The 8916-nt window shown below is 40.0% G+C and overlaps 1 pseudogene; it reads right to left on the bottom strand.

Moving 5' to 3' along the window:
- Positions 1-283: 283 nt before the first annotated feature.
- LOC134948624 (5S ribosomal RNA) lies at positions 284-403 on the bottom strand (annotated as a pseudogene).
- Between the last annotated feature and the right edge of the window lie 8513 nt (positions 404-8916).

Below are 8916 nucleotides of genomic sequence, written 5' to 3'. Positions count from 1 at the left end.
ATAATATTAATATTGACAAATATGTGACTGCAAGGTTAATATAACATTTTAAGGTGTTAATCATCTCGGTAGTGAAATATTTAGGGATGAGCTATATGAAAAGACCGTGAACTATGTTATACGTGATCACGTGAACGTACGTAGATAGAAATATGTATTCACAAGCCACAGATGTATGTACATATTCACGCCCGTCTATGCCTTAGTATATGCCCAATGGGCTAAGTGGCCATGTGTATTTGTACGTGAGCTCTGTTCTGACATAGTTATGTTCAATGCCTATTTTTTACAGTACTTTAGCTTCCCAGGTGGTCTCCCCCATGTTACTACTAAAGCCCAACACTGCTTAGCTTCTAAGATCGGACGGGTTTGGGTGTGGTGCCAGTGTGGTATGACTGTACCTACTGGCTTTAAACACAATACTCATTTTGGTGTCAAACATTTTTTATTGAGCTGTATATTAATAATAAGATGCATATATACATATTCAGTGCGATTAGAGTGAGTGGGGAAGAAATGAAAGAGGTGCAGGTTTTGAGGATTTTTTCATAGAAATGGGGCAATTTCATAAACCCTCGTTGAATCCTACTGGGTGCATCGTGTTGAGCTGATAAATCCAAAACATTTCTCGTTGAGATAGTTTGTTCGCCAGATCTCCTTTGATTTATGTTCCAAGATGAAATGTCTATAAATAAGGTGAGTGTCGATATTGTTTTTAATGCTTCTAACATGTTCATGAATTCTCAGTTTAAGCGGCCTCTTGGTTTTCCCCACGTACTTCTTCTTGCACGTGAATTCCAATAAATATATGACTGAGCTACTGTTATAGTTCAGGAATTCCTTTATCTTAAATTCTTGAATATTACCTGAGTCATAAAATGTTTTTCTGAAATGAATCAGGAACTTGCAGATATTACATCATCCACATTTGAATGCTCCTATGCATTTCAAAAATGTTTGATTGGTAGTATCACATAGCATACTGGGTGCAAGACGGTCTTTGAGATTCTTGGATTTGCGGAAAACTATCTGTGGTTTTACTGGAAGGATTTCTTTTAATAGAGTATCCATCAGTAATATTTTCCAGTGTTCCCTGAAAGATGATTTGATATGTTTCTCGTGATGGTTAAAAGTAGTGATGAATGCACTGGATTCCTTAGGAGCTTCCTTCTTCTTATATTCCAGAAGGTCCTCCCTCTTTAAGGTGTTTGTTCTTACAATGGCCTTGTCCAAAATAGATTTTGGATGACACTTTTCTTCAAATCTTTTTCTATAAACGGCTACCTGTTCGTTGCAGTCCTCTTTCTTGCTACAGTTCCGCTTAATTCTGTGGAACTGAGAGTATGGGATATTGTCTTTCCATGTCTTTGAATGGCTGCTTTGGTAGTGGAGGTAGCTGTTTTTATCCACTCCTTTAATGAAGTTCTTAGTCACCACTGACGATCCTTCACCTATTAATACTAAGTCCAAGTATTCTATAGAGATTTTGTTTGTATTGTAGGTGAATGAGAGATTCATATCATTGCTTTCTAAAAGGTTAAAAAATTCCATAAAAAGTTCCAGGCTGCCATTCCATATTATTATATACGTAAAGTTCCTCCCATTGTCCCATAAAAAGATTGGTGAAGCCTGGTGCGAAGATCGTACCCATTGCGGTCCCACAGCGTTGGAGATAAAAGTTCTCTAAAAATGTAAAATAGTTTCGACTTAAAATAAAATTAATCACGTCACAAATAAAAACTCTTTGGGTCACTGTAAGAGTAGGAACCTTATCTAAAAAGTCCTTGCATGTCTTAAAACCTTAACAGTGCTCAATGCACGTGTATAAAGATTGAACATCTATTGTGATCCATAAATAAGTATCTTTCCATTCTATGGATTTCATCAGGTTCAGTACCATAGTTGTGTCTTTAAGATAAGACGGTAGTTCCTTAACATATGGATTTATGAAAACATCAACATACTCAGACAATTTAGATCTTAAGGAATCAATTCCAGCGACAACAGGTCTCCCTGGTGGATTTAGCAAGTTTTTATGGATTTTTGGCAGAAGATAGAAGATGGGGTAATGGGACTGGATTGCATTAAAAATTGGAACTCCTCTTTCGTGATACTTCCATTCCGCAATCCTTGTGTGATGTATGTAGTAGTTCATAAGATTTGGTGTCTCCTAGGAGACGGTGTGCTTCTTTTACATAATTGTCACGATCCAGGATTACCAGTACCCCCCTTTGTTAGCAGGTTTTATGACTTTGACAGGGTTCTTCTGTAATTTCTTTAGTGCCTCTTTTTTGCTATTGGTGAGGTTCTTTGTTGCCACTGGTGCAAGATCAGTGTCGCATAAGTCTCTTTTTACCAAATCATAAAATATGCTGATGTGGTTGCCTTTTGATTCCACCGGGTAGTACTTGGATTTACGTTTCAGTCCGGATCTCGATGTCTCTTCATAGTTTGAGATAATAGCATTTTCCTTGCGTGCAAAATTTCTTTTCAGTGTGAGCTTACGAACAAATTTATTTTAGTCTATAAAGGTCTCAAATTTATTGAGTTTTTCTGTGTGTGCAAATGATAAGCCTTTGCTTAATAATGAAGTTTCGTGATTTGTCAATGTGTGCTTTGAAATATTGAAGATCCCCTTCTCCTTTGGGTCTATTACTGTACATTCCTTCTCTTGATGTTGTGGTCTTTCCCTCCTGCTGCCCCATTTTCCTCTTCTTCTACATGGCACCTTTTTAGTGGTGGCCTTTTTACTCCTGGTGATTGAGGAGTCTACATGGGAATGGAACGTCACTAAGCACAATATCACGTTGTTTGAGAAGGAACATCTAGCCACCTTATCCACTGATACTACGACAGACTGGTTAGCCAAACTCCAGTTACAAGTGGACACTTACAAAAATTATCTTTTAAAGTATATAAGAGATAAATATAAAAAAGTAGCAGCAGGTTATACCAAACACCGCGTTTACCAATGGTTGCACCAGACTGGCAATTTTACAGGCAAGAGACAGTTGACTCAACACCGGAGACAACACCAGAGAGTGAGATTTTCCAGTACGTCGGCTAGTGAATCAGAAGATCAGAGTCAACACTCGACCAACTCTGCATCTACAATGACCCCTTTAGGGGTAAGTACCCAGGCAGGAGTCAGAGGAAGAGGCCAACGCACAAACGGGGCCAATTGCGGAGGCAGGCAGAGAAAAATAGACCGGGACAAACAAATAAATGCGATCTTTAACCTGTCTTCACATGTCCTCACCGCACAAGAACAATAGTTACTGAGCAAAGGACTTTCATTCATCCCAACGAACAGACTGGATTGTTTTAAATGGAAAGTCAACACGTACAAGTTTCATTGAAGTTGAAAGAACATTTCTTTAAACATCCTGCCAGCCCAACAGGCAATATACCTACCAGGATACAAAGACTGGGTCAAAGATCAAAGTTCGAACCTCAGTCGTCTAATGCCTCATTAAAAACATTTCATAGATTGCTGGAGAACAGTACGGATATAAATGAAAGGCCCATTAGACACAATTTATCCTGGTAAGAATGAGGCGCCCTCACTCAGCTACAAAGTCGTAAAGACATTATTGTGAGATCAGCTGATAAGGGGGGCTCTATTGTAATACAGGACATGGCAGCGTATGTTTAAGAATGCACTCATTTACCGAGTGATTCTGCAATATACTGTGAGCTTGATTAAGACCCAACACAGGCTTACAAACAGAAATTGGATGCCATTTTAAAACAGGCAAAAGATGATGGTTTATTGTCCCAGGTAGTTTGTGAAAAAATGTCCACAGCCTACCTTATTTTGCCCATATTTTACATGCTGCCCAAGATACACAAGGACGTGCGGAGCCCCCTGGGCAGACCTATCATTTCTGCCCGGGGGTCTCTTTGCGAGCCAGTAGCGGTGTATCATGATACATTTTTACAACCATGCATCCAAAATACGTTCACATATCTCAAGGATTCAGGTACATTATCAGAGAAATTGAGGCTTATGCAGGCAGTTCCCGCAGATACCACACTAGTCACATTGGACTTGACTAGTTTGTATACGTCCATTCCACACAAAGCAGAAGTGGAAGCAGTGAGGCGGTTAATCACTGGGAATGGTCTGTATCAGGGCCCAGACATTGATCTTTTTCTCACATTGTTAGCTTTCACATTGAAACACAATTTTTTCATGTTCAATGGTACCTACTACCTAGAGCTAACGGGGTGTGCGATGGGTTCTTCCATCGCACCCTCGTTCGCTAATAGCTTTATGTGGGAAGTCGAGAATGGGCTTTTTTTTTGAGGATTGGTCTATTTCCAACTCACTCGGTCTATATTATAGATATATAGATGACTTGCTGATATTTTGGCAACAAGATGTCAGCAAGTTGGAAGAAATAATAGATAAACAGAACAAGTCTGACAGTCTTATAAAGTTTACCATCACGTAAGATAAGCATAAAATTTGCTTTCTGGACATCCAGATAGAGCTCAGTGAGGGTCAGATCCACACATCCCTTTACAGCAAGCCCACAGACCATAATACGGTGTTACACGCAGACCAGGGACGTGCAGTGAGCTAAATAGCTCAGGAGGCACTGTCTAACCCCAGAACCAGATTTCCATGCAATATATGAGCTAAAGGGTACATTTGGGCATTATACACAGGTGCAGAAGTATAAACTCCTGGAAATCTGGTGAGTTTTGATCAGAGATGTGTGGAAAGGATGCACAGGTGAGGCACTGACTCACCTGCCAAAGACTTTTTACTCCAGAGTTTTGGCTATAAAAATTATTAGAATAATGAAAATAACATATTTCAAACATATTCTTTGTGTTTTTCATATACTTTATGCAGTCAAAACTCTGGCACAAACATAAGTATGACAAGAAAGGCTCTGCCTCACCTGCCTCACCCCACCGCATGTCACTGACGCAGACAGCTTCCATCCAAAAGCCACCATTCGTGGCCTACCTTACTCACAGTTGTTGCGGGTATGCAGGAACAATAGCAACCCTGATATAAGGGAGAAACAACTTGATATTATGACAAAAAAGTTTGAGGAAAGGGGATACTCCGCGACTGAACTCTTGAAGGCACATAAGAAGGCGTTAGCCAACTACCAGAGCAAGGCTAGTTCACAGACGACTAGTAAAGGTAACATTGTTACGTGGGTGAACAAATTTAATATGCAGAGCCAACATACTTCAAGTAAGGGTAAGGAGTTATGGCAAATGGTGGCCACGGACCCAAATTTGGGCTGTTTCCACAAAAGTCGACTCATGCCTAGCTTTGTACGGGGAAAGAATTTAAAGGATCTATTGGTAAAAACATACGTTACTGGCTTCCTTGACAGCCAGGCCCCTAAACACTTCCTCAGTAGAAAGAACGGCTGTTTTCGTTGTTTAGGGTGTACCACTTGTTCATACTTGGCAATAGGAGACTCCATTCCTCTTCCTCACACTGGCAAAAAATTTAGTATAAAGTGGCCATTGACCTGTACCGGCAAATATGTGGTATATGTCATCATTTGCCCATGCGGGCTGTACTATGTTGGAAAGACGGAATGCCAACTCAAGGTACGCCTTACACAACATAGATCAGCAATTTGAGCATCCCTAATTACAGTCGATAGTAACCAACCGGTAGCTCGCCACTTCTTAACACATAAACACAATCTTGACAGTTTAAAATATAAAGCTATTGACCATGTTCCAGCATCCCGACGGGGAGGTGATAGGGGGAAACTATTATTACAGCTGGAATCCAGATGGATTTTCCGGTTGGACAGTGTGGCCCCCAATGGTTTTAATGAATTGCTCAGTCTTAACCATTTTTTATAAATGTGTTTATTTCTCAAAGTTGAATAGGATTACTCATACCAGATGGGGGTGGCCATGTGTGAGGGCTTCTCCATCTGGTAATAACTGCTAATGTTTGGTTTGGGTTCCCTAAGAATATGTTCCACAGGGATATTCCTTTATAGATATCTTTGTGCAGTGTGATTTTTTGGCCACTGGATGGCAATGATACACCAGTGAATAGTAGGATATTATGCTAAAGGATATATATACATCTTTCTAAAAATACACCTGCAGAACGAGAGAGCACTGCAGGGATTTGTCCTGCGCAAAATGGATTTTCACAAAAGTAGCACGTAAAAGATGATGGCCCTCATTCCGATTTGTTTGCTCGTTATTTTTCTTCGTTTCGGTGCGATTTGTCGCAAACTGCGCATGAGCAATGTTTGCACTGAGGTTGTGCCAAGTAAATTTGCTAAAATGTTTGGTATTTTACTCAAGGCATTACGAGGTTTTTTCATTGTTCTGCTGATCGTAATGTGATTGACAGGAAGTGGGTATTTCTGGGCGGAAACTGGGCATATTATGAGAGTGTTTGGAAAAACGCTGACGTTTTGAGGAAAAATGCGGGAGTGGCTGGAGAAATGGGGGAATGGCTGGGCGAACGCTGGGTGTGTTTGTGACGTCAAACCAGGAACGAAAAGGACTGAACTGATCGCACTGGAGAAGTAAGTCTCGAGCTACTCAGAAACTGCTAAGAATTTTCTTTTCGCTATTTTGCAAATCTTTCGTTCGCTATTCTGCTAAGCTAAGATTCACTCCCAGAGGGCGGCGGCTTAGCGTGTGCAATGCTGCTAAAAGCAGCTAGCAAGCGAACAACTCGGAATGAGGGACGATATTTGATAAAGAAGTTTTTAATTGTGAGTATTTGTTACACATCATATCATTTTTTGATGCATTGTCTACCACTTAAATAATGTTTATGTGGGGCCAATCGGTCCCACTCTTAAATTTTTGGTTTTATGCACTGTGAGGATGTTTACGTTGTCCCTTGTTTGTATGCAGCTGGTTTTCATGGCCCCGGCGCTGGATGAGTGACGTCACTTCCGCTGCGACGAGCATAGCCTCGTCCGGAAGTGCCCGCCACAGGAAGGCGGCCATAGGGACTGGGATCAAGCTGCAGCAGATGGGGAGGGGGGAAGTCTGTTTAGGTATTTAAGTTTGTCACTTTGTCAATCATGCTTTGGCTGAAGAAGGGGAGCCATCCCTGAAACATTACTAAGTAAAGCACGCCCCACGGGGGCTATGACCATTGTTTAGCAGTCTCTGAGTGCTGCCTACCATAGTGAACTCATATATATATATATATATTCCATATACCAGGCAGCACTCAGAGGCTTGACAAGGCAGGTATAATGTGGAGAGACACCGTAGGGTGTGCTTTATTAAGATGACATTTCAGGGACTTCTTCGCCTCCTCAGACAAAGCAGTGCAAAACAAGTGACAATAAATAATCAAAATACAACAAGACCTTACCCCCTTCTTGTTCGTATCAGTGTGTCCTCAGGTCCCGCCGGCTGCCTTCCTGCAGCGAGTATTTCCGATTGCGGCTTCACCATCACAGCGGAAGTAATGTCACTCGTCCGGCCCCGGGGACCATGGCAACAAACTGAAAGTGCAAACAGTGCATGAACAACATTGTTATAGTGCATACTGTACTTCATAATTCAATTGCCTAATTCACACATTACATACAGAAATAGTAAAACACATCTATTAAAATTAAAGAGATTGACAGCAATATTTATTGTATTTATTGTCACTTGTTTTATACTGCTTTGTCTGATGAAGGGGAGCAGTCCCTGAAATGTCACCATAATAAAGCATAAATAACCATAAATCAAGCCTCTGAGTGCTGCCTGAGTAGAGAGAGCACCACTTTCCATCAAAATCAATTGGACAAGTCGACACGCCCCTAAATATGCAAAACCCACCCCTAACCACTCCCCTAACCACACCTCCAACACTCCCACTGTTCATCCCCTTCTGATGTTGTTCTTATAGAAAATAAGCTTACAAATGAGTTATAAGCGTTGTTTAATCATTGAAAAGCCTCCTGTATATTAACTCTTAGATGTTGCATCAGTGTATATAATTTACAATGATGAAATAAGCTTACAAATGATTTATAAGCATTGTTTTATCATTGAAAAGCCTCCTGTGTATTAAATCTTAGATGTTACATCATTGTATATTATTTCCAATTGATTTGTGTTTTGTTAACAATTAGTTGCATCAGTAAATGTTATTACAAATTGATTTATAAAATAAGCATGCAAGCTATGAATGCTGCTTATTTGATTCGAGTGTGATATCTATTAAAGTGTAAGCTGCAATGCCTGCAGACAAAAGAAGCATTGTGTTGCGATGCTCGGCTAACCGAAAAAAGCATATGAAGAATGCGTATTACACTGTATTAAACCCAGGGAGTTATAGCGTCGTTGATAAGTTTTATGCGTCAAATAAATCTGTGTTTAAATGTGGCGATATTAAAGAATGGCTGCAAAAACAAGATGCTTATACATTACATAAGCCGGTCAGGAAAAACTATAATAGGAACATGTTCTGCGTATCGGATATAAATCGACAATGCTAATGCGACTTGGTTTCGCTCATAGATCTTGCAAAGTACAATGATGGATTTAAGTACATACTAACCATCATCGATATTTTCAGTAAGAGATCGTGGGCTGAAAGCCTAATGACTAAAAAATATTTCAGCAGGGTTGCGTACCAAAGAAACTACAAACCGACTGCGGTAAAGAGTTTCTAAACAAAACCTTAAAAAAAATGTTAGAAAAATAAGATATACATAATTTTCCGACTAATAATTATGTAAAGGCAGCTGTCATAGAGCGCTTTAATAGAACTTTAAAAACATGGATGTGACGCTATATCACAGCGCAGAATACTTACAGATATATAGATGTTTTACAGGACTTTATATACAGCTATAATAATACGTACCACAGAACGATTAAGTGTGCTACGTGTGAAGTGAAGACCTCTAACGCTTTGAGGATTTTCTAGATGGTGTACGGCGATTA

Source organism: Pseudophryne corroboree, chromosome 1, assembly GCF_028390025.1.
Source record: "Pseudophryne corroboree isolate aPseCor3 chromosome 1, aPseCor3.hap2, whole genome shotgun sequence".
NCBI lineage: Eukaryota > Metazoa > Chordata > Amphibia > Anura > Myobatrachidae > Pseudophryne > Pseudophryne corroboree.
This window is presented reverse-complemented; position numbering and strand designations above follow the sequence as displayed.